The sequence below is a fragment of the Lepisma saccharinum genome, chromosome 3, assembly GCF_977018435.1.
Source record: "Lepisma saccharinum chromosome 3, izLepSacc3.1, whole genome shotgun sequence".
NCBI lineage: Eukaryota > Metazoa > Arthropoda > Insecta > Zygentoma > Lepismatidae > Lepisma > Lepisma saccharinum.
Window position 1 is genome coordinate 107,480,159 of NC_139231.1, and position 19,354 is coordinate 107,499,512.

At 38.1% G+C, this 19,354-nt stretch overlaps 2 protein-coding genes across 2 annotated transcripts in view; one reads left to right on the forward strand and one right to left on the reverse strand.

The window, feature by feature from the left end:
* The window catches only part of LOC145985285 (E3 ubiquitin-protein ligase SIAH1B-like), a 125,417-nt gene extending 120,107 nt beyond the window's left edge, over positions 1-5,310 (reverse strand). The window contains exon 1 of the mRNA XM_083119111.1: positions 5,288-5,310. The gene's annotated coding sequence lies outside the window, so the exon portion shown is untranslated. The remainder of the gene's footprint in view (positions 1-5,287) is intronic.
* LOC145985286 (uncharacterized) overlaps positions 1-19,354 on the forward strand; it is a 111,406-nt gene that overhangs the window by 16,112 nt on the left and 75,940 nt on the right. The window lies entirely within an intron of this gene.

Genomic DNA, 19,354 nt, shown 5'->3' on the forward strand with positions numbered 1-19,354 from the left:
AAACGAGAGGATAAATGTTCGTTGAAAGCAAAATGCAAGATGCCAATATTGTAATTGTATACCATTTTTATTCACGACTTGCACAAGTGCACATGCACAGATCACACGCATAATATCTGATGGTAATAACTAGAAGGAAATTAATGGATAGTTTAATAACTAGTATTTATTGCTTATATTCTTCCTCCTCGCTCATTCACCGAATAAAAGTAATGGACGCTCAAATGAGTTTTTTCAACAGCAGGTAGGACAAAGGAGATGTTATCGGCTTAAAAAAGATTATGACCGTATGTCAGTACGTATGTTTGTGTGTGAGGAAAAGAGACAGAGAGCGCGAGATACGTAGCTAAAAGCATGTAAAATTTAGCATTGTGCACAATCGAGTGAAACGAAGAGAGAGAAATAAAGGAGAATTGGACAAAAGTGACACTGGACGAAAGCGAATCGAACGCAAAAAGTGGGGAAGATAAAATAATAAAATAAATTTTATGTCATGCTTAGCTTACATGTCTGCCTTATGTAGCCGCATGTACAAGGATGAGAAATAATTAAACATACATACATACACCCCACCCACACACATTATATATATACATACAGGGTGTCCGGGTTAGAGGTATACAAAAATATATGCTTATAAAGAAAGAACTATACATTTTATGTTGTTGGGTAAATGCTCAATCGATAGAACATCTCACCGAGATTTGATCGTCGCCATTTCAAGGTCAGCACAGAGTCGTATAGATCGCGCATGCGCACAAATGTTCAATGTGACACGCTCTGCCAAGTCTAGCAGCGTACGCCTGACAGTCAACATGTGGACGCCACAACGAAAGGTGCAGTGTGTGCTATGGTTAGCAGAGTTCAAATCAGTAACACGTGTTCAGCGGCGTGCAAGAAGAGAATGGAACGTGAACCCTCCCACTTTTCCTGGGCGTTGGATCGGAAGAGAAGGTCCCACTGCCTGGCCCCCTCGATCTCCAGATCTGTCGCCGCTCGACGTCTTTGGGTTTATCAAGGACGTTGTGTACAGAACGAAAGTTCCAGATCCAGTCCAGTCTTTATAAGCATATATTTTTGTATACCTCTAGCCCGGACACCCTGTATGTGTGTGTGTGTGTATATATATATATATATATATATATATATATGTGTGTGTGTGTGTGTGTGTGTGTGTGTGTGTGTGTGTGTGTGTGTGTGTGCGCGCGTGTTAAGATTTTGAACCAGTTGGTGCATACATTCATTTTTACTTTACACACACACACAATTACAGAATACTTACGACGGTTTATTTTAGCATTACTTTTAATTCCTTTAATTATTGGTTTTGCATTAATATTGAGCAATGTGATTTTCACATTCATATCTATTTGATTGATTAACTGTTTTAGTTTTACTTCGCTTTTCTGCAACTTTTGGCTAGTTGCGAAGATGGGGATAAGTGATAACTGGATGAAATTGATGAATGGACAACCACAAAAACCCATGCCCAAGCCTGGATTCGAATCCGGGACCCCTGGCGTCGTAGCGCGATGTGCTAACCACTCCGCCACGGAATTTTACTTTTCGTACGTGTATAAGACTATAGGTGTAGGTAAGTGCTTTCTTAAAGGGTTCACAAGAACTTGTAAGTAGATTACATGGACATCAAGTTTGGCCTCCACAGTCGACAGATCTGAACCACACAGGACATCTTTGGTGAATTTCTAAGGGGTTGTTCGAGAAGATCGCCAAACAGAAAGCTGCATTTTCTAGACGCCATACAGTTTGTGTCGTACCAACTTGGCATTTAACTCGTCAATATCAGCAGCCTATCAGCTTAAAAGATTATCGGCACAAAGCTTACGCCATTGCAGGGTGACGGATCTACAAGGTCACACTGAAAATCTACGCAACCACCTCGTACATCACGTACAAGCCTGGGGGCAGCACGATCGTTCCGAAAAGGAGGGAGAAAAGTAGGAAGAAAAATACGTAAAGTTGGTTTGAACTGTGGGGATAGGAGGAACGGCAAAGAAAAGCAATTATTAGTCCCCGAGGAGAAGCGATAAGAAAAAAACAAGTAACTTAAAAGTTTTTGATAAATGAAATACTTCTTTGACTGTCATTTGTTTGGTGACTAATGAACATAAGCCCTTCTGGAGGGAGTACAGAGAGGGCGTTCTGTTCTCTGTCTTTCGAGTTTCTTTCCCCCGTAAATAATGCCAGAGCCGCTGTTCAAATGAAGGATAATGAGCTTAAGACCCTAACAGGTAAAAACATCATCACTTTCTCTTCTATAGCCCCCTCTCTGGTCCATAAAACGAGCCATGAAGAAGCAGAACTCATTATATACCTTACTTAATAGGTAAGCTAATAAGTGCTTAACGAAAAAAGAAAAGTAACTGAATGTTAAACATGCAGCACAAAGGAAGATTCTTTCAAAAGAACGTATTTTTACCTAAAGAATCTCATTTTGCACTAATCGATTCTACATAAATTTCAAAGAATTTTCAAATCTATTTATAAAGTGAAAGTTTTTTTAATTACTGGGTTACGAGTAAAATAAAGTTTAACATAGAACAAATGTTGTTGTACTAGATTTGAAGATATTTCTGTAATGATAACACAAAACAATTGTGAATACATAACAGGGATTTTGCTATATTCTTACATAGTGGCGGCATGGGTTCCAAAACTGGGTAGGTAAGGTGCCAAAACTGGGGGGGGGGACAGTTTAGTTCCCCTTATATATAAGGTTGAGCATAGTGCGGGGGCAAAAGATATAAGATTACTGCCAAGTAAAATGCATCTCCCCAATTGGGAGCAAAAGTAAAGGTCTTCCAATATAGCACAAGAAAACTACTTAAACGACTCATAAACTATTATTAACAATTACTATTATTATGTCTTTGCAGAGATACTTATCTCGATAAATCAGATGGGTGTATATATAGCACAGCTACTCATTATTTTCTCATATTACCCAGTGCTAATATACTGAAATGAATAGTTGTTACATTTTATTATTATTATTTTCTGTACACCACCTCGTTCGTGAAAAGTGTCTCTCCGATGGCGTAGTGTCGACCTCCGTGGCGGAGTGGTCAGCACAGCGCGCTACGAAGACAGAAGTACCGGGTTCGAAACCCGGCTGGGCATGGATGTTTGTGTTCGTCTGTCATGCAAGAAAAATAGATTTGAGATAAATAGATGTATGAGTTTCATGTGTGGGGAAGGCTGCCGCTTAGGGGGTCTTCCTTTTAAAAAAATAGAAAAAGAGAGTGGTTAGCACAGGGCGCTGCGATGCCAGGGGTCCTGGGTTCGAATCCCGGCTCGGACATGGATGTTTGTGTTCGTCTGTCCTGATGAAAATGAGAATTGAAAGAAATTTACACGTGTGAATTGGATCTGTGGGAAAGGTTGCCGCGTAGGGGTCTTCCTAAAATTAAAAAAAAGTAAAAAGTGGTAACATCGTCGACTTGTAATCAAGGGGTTCGATACCCGGTGTAGGCACATTATTGGTTCGGATCCCACTCTAAACTGTAGGTCCAGTCCCAATTAGCCTTATTGTGCATAAAGTGGACTTAAAACACCAACTTAATCAATCAATCAATCAATCGTTCATGAAAAATAATTAATTTACAATGTGACATCACATATTACTGTTTGAATGCTAATGAGCAACTTTATTACCGTTAAAAAGCTATGAACACAATACGCTTTTTTCAATTTTGTAAGTTAAAATGAGCTATGCCATTTTCGACCCCGCCCCTCCTCACCATCACACTTGACATAATCAATGAAGCGTAGCTAATCGTTAGCTACGCAATAAAGTATGTATTCAAAGTGTACGCTGACATGAACAGCCAAATGTAAATCTTTAAGTCCAATAAAGTTGTTTATGATGATGATGATACGTTTTATCTCCATTTGAATTTCGGTCGCAGTTCCAATAGCTTTTGCGGCAGTTGCTGCCACCTACGTTCTGGCAGGAAGCTCCCTTGGATATAGAAGGCGGGAATTTTCCCTCTTGTAATAAACAGGAATGGGATTAATGTAACAGGTGACGACGTACTGAAACGAAAGCGTTGTAGAGCAGCTAATCGCGTTGCAGGAAGAAAATTAGTGGCTCAATCTTCTTTGCAGGACCCGCTCTTCAGAGATATACTTGCTGGGCATTAGACAATCTCAATATTAGCTTGTCATGGAGAAAAAAACGATTGAATTCTTATAAATGCTGCAGAGTTTTTCGCACACCTTGCGACTCAATTTACTATCGAATAAACTAATATCTATCTAGCTACACCACGAAAGAGAGCAAAGACTGATCAACAAATTCTTAACGAACCCTAGAATTTTTCACGAAGGTAAAGTGTATGGTCTTTTAAGCGCTAGGGCGGGCAAGCTTTAATCTTCTCTAAAACCTCTTTCCATGTATTGTCTAGATTGACAATTGTAGATATCCGCACGACAGGCAACTTAAAATTTTGTTGAATATCTGCTGAAATATGTGCTGAAAGTACTCAAAACTGTTCTTAAATTTGACATAGTAATTTTCAACATACTTGGAATATTTCTGACACTTGTTGGAACGCAATTGCACAAAAAACATGCCAAAATGCGTAAATGTGTATTTTGTTTTAGAATGCTTCTTCAACAGGGTGTTCCACAAGTGCTCCACTTCCACTCCACATAAACAAGCACACAAACAACAATTTTGGAGTTTATCCAGAATGTTCATTCAATATTGGGAGGATTAAAAGAGGATAAATAAGCATACACACCACTTTGTCTATCCTACCAAACGAGGATATGATACAGTTCGAGTTTTTGCAAAATTGTTTTTACTTGATTGCAAAAAGCACCTCTCGAGCAGGTCAAGTAATGAAAATCTGGCAACTTTCTTTCTAAGAAGTACGTAGAATGCACAACGAGGACAGTCCTCGAACCGTCGGTCTTTCAGCCTTTTCTCTATACACACCAGCCAGTAAGCAAATTATCCTACCTGCCAAGAATCCTTGCACATCACTCTTTGGAATCAATGTAGCTAGCACTCAACGAAATTTTATGACATCATAAAATTCCCTTCGTAATCGTTCCCCCACCCAAACAAGTAAAGGTGAAATGGAAGTCTTGGTAATAAAAATTATGGGACAACGATAACATTAAAGAGCTCAGCGTTGCCCCTGGATTCCATACCAAGCCCTTAAAGCAGAAAAATGTTCAAAGGAAGCGGATTTTCAGTAAATACTTCAGCAATTTGTTAAGGGAAGAGAGATAAAGGGTAAGGGAAGCGAATACTTACAGTGTCTGACACGTCACCACACTATCGATCCAAGAGGAGGGCATTGACAACAATGTCAGCATTGCTAATGGATTCCATTTGGACGCGAGAAGTGTCGCATTGTTGGCGGTAGGGACACGTGGTTGTGATTGGACCGCGCTACGTCCAATCAACGTTTCCCGCCTTGTGAATTGAGCCACTGTGGTCAACGGAACCCCGTTGTCGACTTTTCTTTTTTTTTGTAATATCTTTTTTTAATGGTTATTTATGTCGCTTTCAGTTACTAAGGCAATTTCTTTTCAGGCGCTCTTCCGGTGCGTATAAAAATTCCGGCTTTGTTGGGGCTTCCTGAGAATTCAATACGAGGCCATTTTTACACGTGACGTTGGGCAAAGCGGTTTTGTTTCTATGGTGCCAACAGGTGTTCATACTTGGTGGACCCTGCGTTTCGGCCGCTGGAATATATCTCAAAAAGTGATTACTCGCTTTTTATTTCCTCCGCCCTTATTTCAGTACTGTAATTTTCTTGTCTGAAAAGGTATCTTGGACACTCGTGGTGAAATTCTGAATATCCAACAGATCATTCATCCTCATTGTCGCGATTGACGTACAGAGAGACAGAAAAGCGACGTAACCAAAATAGAAAAATGGGCTAATCGGGAGGAGACCTACACTTTAAAGTGGCAATTGGACTATTGGTTCAATGGTTGGGTTCCAACTGTAGGCCCAGTACTTATTAGATCTCTGAGTTTAAAAAGAGAATATGGAACACACTTCTTGCACGCATTCACCACGGCTCCTCTAGGTATTAACGTGAAACAAGGTCTTCAAGAAAGTGATTAATGCTTAGAACTCTAGAAAGACGATATTTCGTGTACGTTTTCAAGAGGAAAACAAGGTTTGTCATTCCTCAGAACAAACGACATCCTTTTGTCATCCAATACACGATCGATATATCGAATTATCGAACTGGAACAACCCTGGTGCTAATGTTAGAGAACACGCGAATTCATTACTGGCATCTTCAAAGAGATTTGTTCACGTTGCAAAGGAGATGGCATAAATAACTCTAAATAGATTAAAAGCACCAATTGCATCTGACACTGTTCGTGTGGCAGATATCACAATTGTTGCTACAGGATTTATTTATAACTGTGGCTCTAAACTGATTGTGAATATTTTTTTCCAATATATGTATCTGGATTTAATGATTACGTTCGTGTGGTACGATATCAGAGGCAAATTTATGAAGTCTTGAAAACATATTGAATTTTTCATTAGAAACAGGCAGGCTGAATGTTCGTGATGATCATTTACTTCCATAATTACATACATTGATAATGATATACGAGGGTAGATTAAAAAAAAAAACAGTAATAGAAAGGTACATAAATGCCAGTAACGCAATAAGGAATTTGATCACAGCAAAGAAAGTGGACCCATATTTGCACGACAAGCCACCAGAGAGCAGCATCTGATTTGATTTTTGTTTTTAACATCGCATTTATGCTACTTTTGCCTAATCTCGAAGATGAGGAATGAGGATGATTGATGATGTGATGAAATTGATGAAGGGACATTCACAAAGCACGCCCATGTCCAGGCCAGGATTGAAACATGGGACTCCTGTGGTCGAAGGGCGCTGTTCTAACCATTCCACCACGTAGGTCGGCAGAGAACAGCGTCTGTCATCCGGAACTTTTGAAGGCAGTATTGAGATGGATAGACATTTATAGGCGTGTGGATACCTCCAGCATGATGACGCTGCGTTTCACACCCGTTATGCACTCACTTGATGTCATTTATCGTTAACCAATACCCGTCACTACCAAAGATTGACCCACCTGTACGTACAGACTTGGCACAAAACGCAACACGAGCGTTCATCTCGCATGGTAACTAGATAATCCTTATCAGGATGACGTAACAGAGAATATAACCAATCGCATCGCGTATCACGTATCGGTCTTGCTCGGCGTAAATACAAGAAGGAATTATTCTCATGGAAGCTAGAGAATTACTTCCCCAAATAAAAATCGTTGGTAACATCAAAGTTGGTATTTCATTAAGGTGAACCTGCTTTACACGCTCCATTTTGCATGCGTTGTTGGCCTGGATCTCATCTTCGTCATTTTTACCGTCACGGTGGACTCAATTAAAGCCCCCTTCCCCTTACTTCGTGTGAAAGGGGAAGGGGAGCGCCAGGGAGATGCAGGACGGCGTAGACACGTCATTCATGTCTGTGTGCTATCCGGGCCTCAGTCCATGTACACATGAAGTTGCATATTAAATTCGTATCCCATATGGACGCACATCTCTTGGTTTATGTGGAAAGTTTTGTTTAGGAGTTTTTTTTGAGGTTGAGTAACGTTTATTTGGAAGGTATACTAGCATGAAACAGTGACGCGAAAAGTGTTAACATTTTTAAATACAAATAACTCAGAACCTACAAGATGGCCAGTATAAAAACGCATACGTAAATAAAACAGCAGAAATTAAAGACCTTTCGCTCGGTGTAATTTATTTTTATTGTATTTTTATGCTTTACATATTGTTACAAGTTTAGCAAAAACAGGCAACGATCTACCTATTATACATCTTTACTCGCTTGGCATTTTCAAACTGTAAAAGATAGATGTGTACAAAACATAATATGATTCGAGATTTAATTTTGCTACTGTCAAGTTTTGGTCTATTATTTGATAATATACTTCACGCAGGTCGATTTCATTGTACTGTATGACGTCACATAGTGATGTAACAAGTTGTAACAGCCCAAAGTAACGCCATACTTGCTTTTAAAGCATAATTACTTCATATTCTTTAGTTGGTTACCGTTTGTTAGTGATTATTGAACATTTTATCGAATATTCAAATGTCATTTCTGCATGAGAAATTTTTGATTCCTTCCAATTACCGCCAAGAAGTAAGTATAGTCTCTATTATATGGGAAAATTTTGTATTTCATTAGTATATACGCGTGATTGTAATTCTACTGAGAGTCAGTGGATGCTCAGGGTCAGATTTAAGGTGTCGTCCTTAAGTCAATGTAAAAATGGCGCCCTGCAACTCTATTTTCTGTGTTAATACACAGAAAATAAGTTGATAATGAGTTAAATTCATTTTCTCCCAAATCTTTCCATATCTAAATGCTCTTTACACATATCACAACCGTAAAAGTTACAAATATACACATACTTCTCGGCTGCCGAAGACACACATGTAGATGGAGTGGTCGATTCCAAATTCGAGGGGTGAGGGCTTAGGAACATACATGCGCGAAAGTATACTGTGCTGCTCTGAGTTGGTTATGTTTAGTTTGATTTAATATATTTTATGTTCACTTTTCTGGGTTAATCGCGAACGTTGTTGATTTGTAATAACTGAAACCATTTCCAAACGGGTCAAAGCCAGTGACGGCGCAAGGGGAAGGTGACTGAGGGGTAGGAGAAAATATTGTGGGGGCAGTTACATTAAAACGCCTGAAAACACTATATGTGTGTTTGTAGTGTGTATATAGCGATATATATATAAATAGTAATACACATGCACACGCACATGTATATACATATTAATTATTCATGTAGTGAGTTGTGTTTGTCCTTCTTTATACAGGATGGGCATTAAAGGGCTCCTTCTGTATTTTCCTGTAAAAATACCTAACATAAGGACTCCTGCATGCCTGTTTTCCATTGCTGGCTTCAGACAATTGGAGAAAATAGCAATAAATCATCCCACTCAACTGCAGGATTTTGTATGTGTGTGTGTATGTTAATTTTTCGGTTTAGATACAAAATGTACTGTGATGTTCCAAAATATTATTTACTTGATGGACTGTTTTTTAAGAAAAATATTTGAACAATAGAAATAATTCAAATTTCACAGTTTCATCTTTTTCCTGTTCTTAAATCATTCCAAAAATGTATTTCCTGTTACTATAGGCCATCAAAGAAGACAGATACATAATTTCTGCATGGCATAACTTTCAAGATGGTAATGCTTTCATGTGACTTTGTAATGATACACTTTTTTCAAATTTTTCTAGTCCTTCAACTTTGTTATCACAAAATAAGTACAAGGAAAGAAGATCAGATTTTAAGATGTATCTGAACACTCTAATTAAATTTTTTTTCCAAAAAATCTGTTATGATCAAAGAGTGTATTAACGGCTTTTCCACTTTACATGAAATGGAATGGCCCTGTGCAATTAGCTTTTAAAATAGTGAAAAATTGATTTAGAAGAAAAAGCTAAAGTTTTTGTTTTTTGAAAGTGTTCTTCAGCCATGACATGTGCAATATTGTGTCAACTTTCAGTCACTCATAAGTAGACCCCGGATTTTTATGTAATATCAAAGTACAAAATATGTCAATAAATATGTAACATTAATTCATAAAATATGTACCGAATATTTATTATCAAAAGGATATGTAGCTGAATATGTAGTATCAAAGAATATGTAATGTTAATCAGGGTGCAAAATCATTGAAAACTGGTGGGGGATAGAAAGTTCTTAATCTTCAAACCCCCTTCCCCATAAACATATGTGAAAATTATACTATATACATATTTGTAATGTTATTGAAAGTAAAAATAAATTACTCAATTAAAAATATATTATTATTATTAATTACATAAAATAAATTAATTTGTTACTTTTGTATATATCAGATATTGCAAAGCAGCTAACTAATTCCTTTACTAACCGGTTAAAGATGTTAATAAATTATGAAATAGTTGAAGCTTGCTTTACTTTTATTGCGAGTATTGATGCAGATTTGTTAATGATCTCTTGAGAGAGAAAGCATTCAATACTCACAACTACACTAATCTGTGTGTGTTTTCGATATTAATCTTAGTAAAGTATATTATAATTTAAAAATAATTGGTTATCTTTTGTGTGTTATAACAAAAACTCTCCCCCGGAAATGTTTGGTGGTGGGGATTTTTTATGCAAAGATTGGTGGCAGGGGGAAATCCCCCCGTCCCCCCAGGATTTTGCACCCTGTTAATAATAATTGAATATTCAAGCAATTTCAAGAATTCTGCTGGATATTTGTTGTATTTGAACATATTCAACATACTTTTAAGGACGTATATTGTTTAAATAAAAATTTGTATCAAATTTATTAACTCAAGAAATCACAGAAACGTGTAGATATTTAAGAAACCAAATTTGTCAACTATTAATTAATTTTCACATCACAAATTATTGTATAATATGTAAATATGTAAGAGAGCTCTTTGTAACTTTCAAAATAAATTGTAAAAAAAGGAGTCTACAGAAAGAACAATTGAATGAAAATACCAGCTACTTTTGTACTTTTTGTACGATGGAACATATTGTGTAACTCGCTACGTACAGGAAAGTAGCTTTCTTCTCCATCGATGTCAAGTTTGTAGGTGCCTAAAAATGAAACGAAAATATGTTACCAGAAAGGAGGGAGGGGGGTAATTCCAGCATCTTTCTATAAACAGCAACTCCCTTTTTTGTGTGTGTGATCTTCAAACTGTCTTAAGTGACCCTAAGCACTATGCATCTCATTGATTAAAATATATGACATCACATGACTTACAAATTTTCTTCATCATGTTTCAGAAATCGAAAATATAGGAAAAATGCTCAAGGTAGTAAAAAAATACCGAAATATGTTGTTTTATGTAAAGTAAATTAGCAAATAAGTATGTAAAATATGTAATAACCTGGCAAATATGTAAAAATGTGTAACAAAACTTATGCAAAATCGTGTCAGTTAAATAATTCGTTGACATTTTCCTATTCAAGGTATGTATCTACAGGGTGAGCCAAAAGTCCCATTACCCCGTAGCTATGCGAGTCTGTACTGTGGTAGTGGTTCGTAGTGATACTTAGTGGTTGTAGTTCTAAGTGGTAGTAGTAGTTGTATGCAGATAGTAATGTACCTATCACGATTTGTCTTTCATTGTGTCATTACCCAGGTCTGTCTTTGATGGAACCGGTTTCGAAAAGTTTTCCCTCCCATCGCAATATCGTTTGCTTTCGTGGGGTCGGCTTGTTAAATCTTGCAACGAGGGAAGGTTAAGGATCTGAAGTAAATAGAGTATGATAAGATACGAGACATGTTAGTTGAGGACGTTACAGACAACAATTTAGTCCAGAATGTCTGTGTGGACACCATCATTTTCATAACAGAGATTTATGCGCCTCCAGGTACGGTATGAAAATTATGGTGTCCACGCAGACATTCTGGACAAAATTGTTGTCTGTAACCTCCTCAGCTAACATGTCTCGTATCTTATCATTAGAGTCCGGAAGTTTAGCAAAATGTCTCTTTTTATCTACTGCATATATTGATAAATATTTTCCGGATATACGTTTTTTATGTTGTTTCGAATGTTTTAGAAGCCTTTTCATTTTGCCTATTTTGCCTATTTGGGACCCCACTGCCTATTTTTAATTATAATGCCTTTTTTTGCCTTTTTCAATGAAATTTGACCATTTCTTTAAAAAATATGTTGGCATTTATTTTTCTTCCGTTTATTATGTGAATAATTTTCGCTTTATTTAAGTAATATTGAACTCACGCATGTTTCAACATTGCTGAAGGAGAAAAGTGTGAGAAAAAAGTATTTCATGCTCAGTTAGGATATTGCCTTTCGGTTAACATTTCCTTGTGCATGATTGACTGCTGAAGTGGAGAGGTTGATTTTGAACACAAAGAAGATATTTCTGAAATCTCCCTCTCGAACCCGAAAATTTCAGGAAGTTGCGCCTGAGCTTAGTTTACCTCCGCAACCAGTCTTGACGAGATGGGGAACCTGGATATCAGCAGCTATATATTATGCTAACAACCTTGAAAAAATCAGTGAGGTGATCGATGCTCTTCCAGAAACTGAAGCGGCTTCAATTCGTGAAGTGAAAAACTCCTGTGCTATTCAGAACTGAAGAATTAACTGTCGTTTAATTTTGCACATTATGGTGCATTGCCAGAGACAATTACAAAGCTAGAAAAAAGAGGTGAGAGACTTATAGCATCCATGAAAATCTTCGAGGAATCTATGCAGCAGATGATGGAAGTGCCAGGAGAAAAGGAGTCAGCTGTTGCGGAAAAGTGCAAACGTGTAGTGAGTGCAAATAAGGACGTGAAACAATTGAAAACAATTTGTGATATTCTAAAAGGTGAAAATGCTGTTACCAAAATGAGTCCAGCTACATTAGCTTGTTTTATGTATGCTCCAATAACTTCTGTCGAAGTAGAAAGATTATTTTCTATTATGAAAAACATTCTCTCTGACAGACGACTATCAATGAATGTTGAGAACTTAAAAAAACAGCTTGTACATGTAGTTATGTGTAATCAAGACGGAGAAAATTGAAATGCTCTTCCTAATGTAGATTTTAACATTTTGCCAGAGATTATAGATAAAAGTAAGTGACTTCCAAATGTGCCTTTCTTCGCTTTATTTTGCCTTTTTTTCATTTTTAGTGCCTATTTTCCACATTATAAATGCCTTTTTGCCTGCCTATTTTAACGAAAATAAATGCCTGAACTTCCGGGCTCTACTTATCATACTCTATTTACTTCAGATCCTTAACCTTCCCTCGTCGCAAAATACATAGGGGGTAATGGGACTTTTGGCTCACCCTGTGGAAACGGATAGAATATGTAATTACATGCAAATCCGGGCTCTACGTCATAAGCAAAAATCACTCTCGTTCTCCAATTAGAGTTGCCTGACAACCTCGATTGAAAATCATCAGTTGAAGGGATGGAAAAATGTCAACTGAACTTCTATATCAAACTGGCTCTTACATTGAAATCATGAATTACAAATTGCGAGAACTTTTGGATTAATTGGAAACAGCAGCGATTGTGTTCTGGTAACACTTTCTACTCAAGCCTACAGAGTTATCAGCATACATTTGAGTTAGATTTCGATTGTTGCGGCTGCTGAATTTTGAGGTTACTTTCCGTTTCACCTGATCTACTAACTAGGGAAATGTTTTTAAACCAGGAAAATACTGGTGAGAAACATGATAATATTATGTACTCTGGTTTGCAATTGTAGCGAGGATGGTATGGAGACAAGACGACTTGGTTGAGCCTGTTTTTCATCTACTTGAAATCCTTGTCTCGAGCTCTAAAAGCCTCTCTCTCGTTCTCGGTCTCAAAACAACATGTGCAACATGTCACCACACAAATGTTTCACACTGTAAAGAGGTCATTAAGACAAACAAACGACTTTTCTTAATACGTTTCTTCTGTTTGACGCCTCATTTCGAAGATACGAACCCTCGAAAATAAACTTTTATCCTGAATATATGCAGAATCACGAAGCACAGACTCACAATTACAATTAATTAGGATGTTTCACAAAGTACACTTAATTTTAGCTCAAGTAATTTTCTGAACGATAAATTTGGTCTATTTTTTGACACTATATAATGTCATGACTTCGTTGACAAATACATTTTAACAATACATTTTACTTGTAAGCAAGTACAAAGGTGTGGCAAAAGTCAGGTTACATAAGAGAATGGCCATACCTTTCGCCAGGCCTAACACCCCTTGATTTTTTTTCTTGTGGGAACACGTAAAGGCCATCGTGTACGCTGAGAAAATTAAGAGCCTACACCACTTCAAATGAAGATTCACAGTAAGATATATTTATTACAAACTATACATCTCCCAAATCATCCCAGCTACGTTAGCAGACGTCTTACGCAACTGGTAGCTTCGAATTGAAGCATGCATTCAAGCAGATGGTGCGCATGTTGAACATGTACTGTGAATATAAACATTACATATATCAATCATATGCATGTGTGTATTCACGTATTTAAGTTCCTATGTAACCTGACTTTTGTCTCACCCTGTATAACCAACAGAGCTTGAGATTATATTAGATGCTGCTCGTATTATGCCGTACAGAGAACTGTTAATACAGTATTATTTTTACTAGAATACAATTTGAAACTGACATTTTAAATTAATACTGTGAATATTTTTTACATCTCGTAATGCAGCTATTGTACGTACACGTATATCAAAACGTGGAAAAGGTGTTTCAAATTTGGACATTTCCGATTTTCCTGAGATACTGAATGTATTTTGGAGCTACAAATTAGCAAGGACATAAAGTTAGGGCCATGGTAACAAGCTTTGTGTGCCTGTGGAAAATGATGTAGCTTGATTCCCAGCAAAGAAGGAAAGTTGGCAAAGCTGGGCCATCCTGATATTCTCTTGAAGAATAACTATGTATGATTTTTTTTTATTTGCCCCCACCCTTCCCTATTGTCACCTTCTCACTATGGTACGAAATTTCAGTGTAACCCTTCACCTTCATTAGTAGCTTGTTGGTGATGCGTTACCACGGCAACTAAAACACGGTCTCCGCAGATGAATTGTGTTCTTGGCACATCCGGAGGGAGGGTGAGATATAAAGAAAGAGAGAGAGAAGTGCCACGCGCAAAAAAGGGTTTAGTGTGGGGCACATTCAAATGCTAACACTCGACGAAAATACGGGTGAGTAACTGGAGTGAGTAGGGTAAAGCGAGCTACTCTCCTCATGTAAACAACTGGGGAGAGTACTTGAGCCAGTACTCGCTCCAGTAGTCAGGACAGTCGAGTGGCTCTCCAAGGAGGACAGCGACTCGACCGAGTTGCTTGCTCCCACATCGAATTTTCATTCGCGGGTAACTCGACAGACCACTCGGTAAATGTAAACGCTTGCTGAGTATAATATAGAGTCTGTGTTGTGTTAAGAGTGTTGTGAGTTTGCTTGTTTTTTTCTTTTTTTCAGAACTGGTGCCGGAATTTGTGTGGAAAGGAAACTACGGGTGTATGAGGCCATAAGTGTAGGATATGGAACTTGGTGTATTTATTTGGCGTAGAAGTAAAATTGAAAATTAAAAAATAAAATTACGTTTAACGTACAACCAAGAATGATTGAAAATAGAAAAACTAAGGAAGTTAGTTTTCTTTCTAGACATGTCCTCGTGCATTATTCATTTCTCGTAAAAGAAAAAAATATGTAAACTGTTTCAGAGCTTCTTTTTAAATCTCCAACGACGTCGATGGGTTCATTCTGTCAAAAGAGTACCAAACAGCTCCACCCACTATCCCATTTTGCTACTGTCGAGTATAAAGTGTGTAAACAGCTACTCGCCATAGAAGGGTCGAGTCGAGCAGACAGCCCCTATGGAAGGAATCGACTTTCTATCTGACTCTGCTTAGGCAAGTAAAACACTTTTATATCTTCAAATTAAATTCTTAAGTACAGAAGTTCAGCTTATCTTGTGAATAGTTATAGTTTTCCTTTTTATTTAATTTCTCGTAGCTTGTAACATTGCTTTCGCGCCAACTTTCTCTCGCACGTGGTGGAAGCAGCAGAAGCTTTACGATCATCCAATCGCTGAAGCCTGGCGGATTAATACCTTTGCCCTTGTGTTTACAGTGCAGTCCCTTCTAAGCGCGGAAAAGGTATAGTAACTCTCCCGCTCACTCGACCAATGTAAACCAGCCTTAACTAACTTTACATGCATTATTTTCACAATTCTAATAATGCCTACGTTGTAACGTTAGGAGGCCAGGTTTAGGGTCCTTAGCAACCCATTTTCGTGACTTGCGTGTGCCTCTCACCCAACCCCGCAAGAAATAATACTAATTCGATCACTTGATTCTGCGGAGCATGCTGTAGAAGCGACGACACAATAGGAAAGGTGTTACAAATTCTGTATTCAAAAACAGACTTAATGCTCTTACTGTTCGATATATCAGTAAAACACACTTACTTTTTTATGGTTTTGCCCCAACAGTTTGGTAAAAGCCGCTTAAGTTTGCTTCAAAGCTATTAACAACGGGTTAAAAGACAAGAAGCAACGACTTAATCATATGTCATGGATCTGACGGAAAACAATATGGTGAACCTGTAGGTTTTCAGACTGGCAATTCCTTTTGATTGCCCCCAAATTCTCTTCTGATCTTTAAATTTCTTGTATTTTTTGGACAAGGGTTGGAATCTAGAACTTCTGGTTCCGTTGCACGTTGCCTCCTTGCGCACGCGCACAAAACACACAGCTGTCCGCGAATTATAAAGTTCTAACTCATATTCGGTTTATTGAACATTCCTGTGTACTGCGTATTAACCCCCCTCCCCCGAAAGCAGTAGTGTATTCTCCATGTTACCGCGTTTAACGCAGGTAAACCAACAATTCTCATGTATGTTTTACACAGTCAGCGTTAACACATGGGAAATTTCTCATTATCATGCACACCATTAAAACAAGCTTTTAAACCAGAATTGAAGCAAATTATTTCAAGAACTTAAAGACAGGATTATGTATACCACTGATGCAGCGGCGTATACTCTGGGTCATCTAGGTAATCGCAGATGACCCGGCTGTATTTCTTTTTTAAATATATATATATACACATATACATTTCTTCGCAATATTCTTCCAAACCAATTTCGATGCATACATTTCTTTGCTTCCAGCGCGCGAATGCTTCCAACCGTTTGCCGCTGAATGTCCGGGAACCTTTCTCCAGCCGGTGGAATGACTTCAGGGAATCTCACCCTGACGTCATTCCTCCCGCTTCCCTTACAACCCTTGGCGAGGAGGCAGGAGAGAGAAAAGAGGGGGAGGAAACACTGCTTCTCAGTAGGGATGGCCAGATCCGGATCCGGTTGGTTCCGGATCCTTAGGATCCGGATCCTAAAATTATTCGGATCCGGATCCGCGGATCCGGAATTTTCAGATCCGGATCAGGTACTTTTGGATCCGGATCCGTTTTGCCATCCCACATGCGCTTCTTTGGAATGTAAGAATGTGCTTATAACATATTGTTACCTGCTAATATACATATATATATAATATACATACACACATATATATAGTGTGTGTGCGCGCGTGCGCGATTTGTAATTAATGAATACACTTACTAGGGAGGTCTAAGTCTCCCCCTCCGATTTCCATGAAACTTGGTATTTGAGTAGAGGCCCCCCCCTCAAATGTCAAGATGAGGAGAAATTGAAGCGGGGATCTGACCCCGAAACCACGTAAATATGGTATAGCAAGAAACAGGGGGTATAGGGCCTCTCACCTGCCACGTTTCATGGAAATCGGAGGGGAACACAGGGGTCAGATCCCCACTTCAATTTGTCCTCATCTTGACATTTGAGAGGAGGTTGCCCCCTAGAACATATTTTTTGCCGAAACAAAAAAACACGTATTTCTTCCTTTGGGCCCGTTTATACACACACCTGCCAAGTTTCATGGAAATCGGAGGGGGGCACAGGGGTCAGATCCCCACTTCAATTTGTCCTCATCTTGACAATTGAGTAGGTTGCGCCCTGTAAAACAGTTTTTTAGCTGAAACAAAAAAACAACAACACGTATTTCTTCATTTGGGCCCCACTATACACCTGCCAAGTTTTATGGAAATCGGAGGGACACAGGGGTCAGATCCTCACTTCAATTTGTCCTCATCTTGACATTTGAGGGGGTTTTGCCCCCTAAAACCGTTTTTTAGCTGAAACAAAAAAACACGTATTTCTTCATTTGGGCCCCACTATACACCTGCCAAGTTTCATGGAAATCGGAGGGACACAGGGGTCAGATCCTCACTTCAATTTGTCCTCATCTTGACATTTGAGGGGGTTTTGCCCCCTAAAACCGTTTTTTAGCTGAAACAAAAAAACACGTATTTCTTCCATTGGGCCCCACTATACACCTGCCAAGTTTCATGGAAATCGGAAGGACACAGGGGTAAGATCCTCACTTCAATTTGTCCTCATCTTGACATTTGAGAGGGTTTTGCCCCCTAAAACCGTTTTTTAGCTGAAACAAAAAACACGTATTTCTTCCATTGGAACCCACTATACACCTGCCAAGTTTCATGGAAATCGGAGGGGGACACTTAGATAACCTCCCTTGTTAGTCTTACACTTTGTAATTATTTAACACTGCATATATTATAATGTTTTATTTTAATTTGTAAAACTGTAACTGTAGAACAATTGTATAATTTTTGTATAACATTTCTATCTTGTTATATGTGTTAAAGGTTTCATTCTGGAATGGAATGTCTCACATTTATGTGTGTTTTCATTTCCAATATATTCGAATGAATACATATTCGTTTCAATGGCATTTACAAATTCACCTCGGACATTTGTGCACGAGTGTGTTAGCCGATGCGTAGCAAAGTATTTTAGGAACAACACTTGAAAAAAATTCTTGTAGGACTAACGAAAAATTTCTTTGTAATCGAAGATCATAATACCTTTTAAGGTGTGGTAATATTATAATGGTATTGAGATACGAAACTCTCGGATCCGGATCCGAAACTTTCGGACCCGGATCCGGATCCAGACCCGGATTTTTCGGATCCGGAACCGTTTGGCCATCCCTACTTCTCAGGCGCGGTGATTCCGTGCCCAGGGTAAGCTCTTTCTTGTGAGAGTCCACCGGTCGCACTCTCAACCTTCAGTTTTTTCCGTTCTCCGCTGAACTAGAGAAAACATACCCGGTAGAATGCGAAGAACAGGAAAATTGAATATCATGGGCAAACCAATTCTACGCTAATTTTCACTTTACATTTGCTTCTGTCTTGCTGATTTCTGTTACTTGAACATAAATTTCTCAAAAGCAAAAAGCTTAAATATTGAAGATGACGCAAACTAAATTAAAATTCAAAGCTTAAGCAATTAAAGCACCTATATGCTGACTCCCTCCATCCTTGTATTTTCAAAAATAGTGATTGTTTCTCCTCTCTAATCTTCAAAAGCAGCGAGAATACTTCTTTCACGGAACTGAATATTTTTTAAAGGGAAAGATATCAAAAATAAATTATATATATATACAGGGTGACTGGTAATTAGATGTATTCCCTGAAAGGGGTTAAAGTAGAGACAATTTGCAATAAATTTGACCATATGATAACCCGTCCGAAAATTAGTAGTTTTCGAGATAATCGAATTTCTATTGTTTCTTTAAAAAATGACAATTTTCCAAATAAAAAGATGAATTGAGAAAAAACTGCTCATTGTATTGAACTTATATCAGCGTTTTCTGATAGCTAACAAATAAGTGGTTCGTTGAAAAA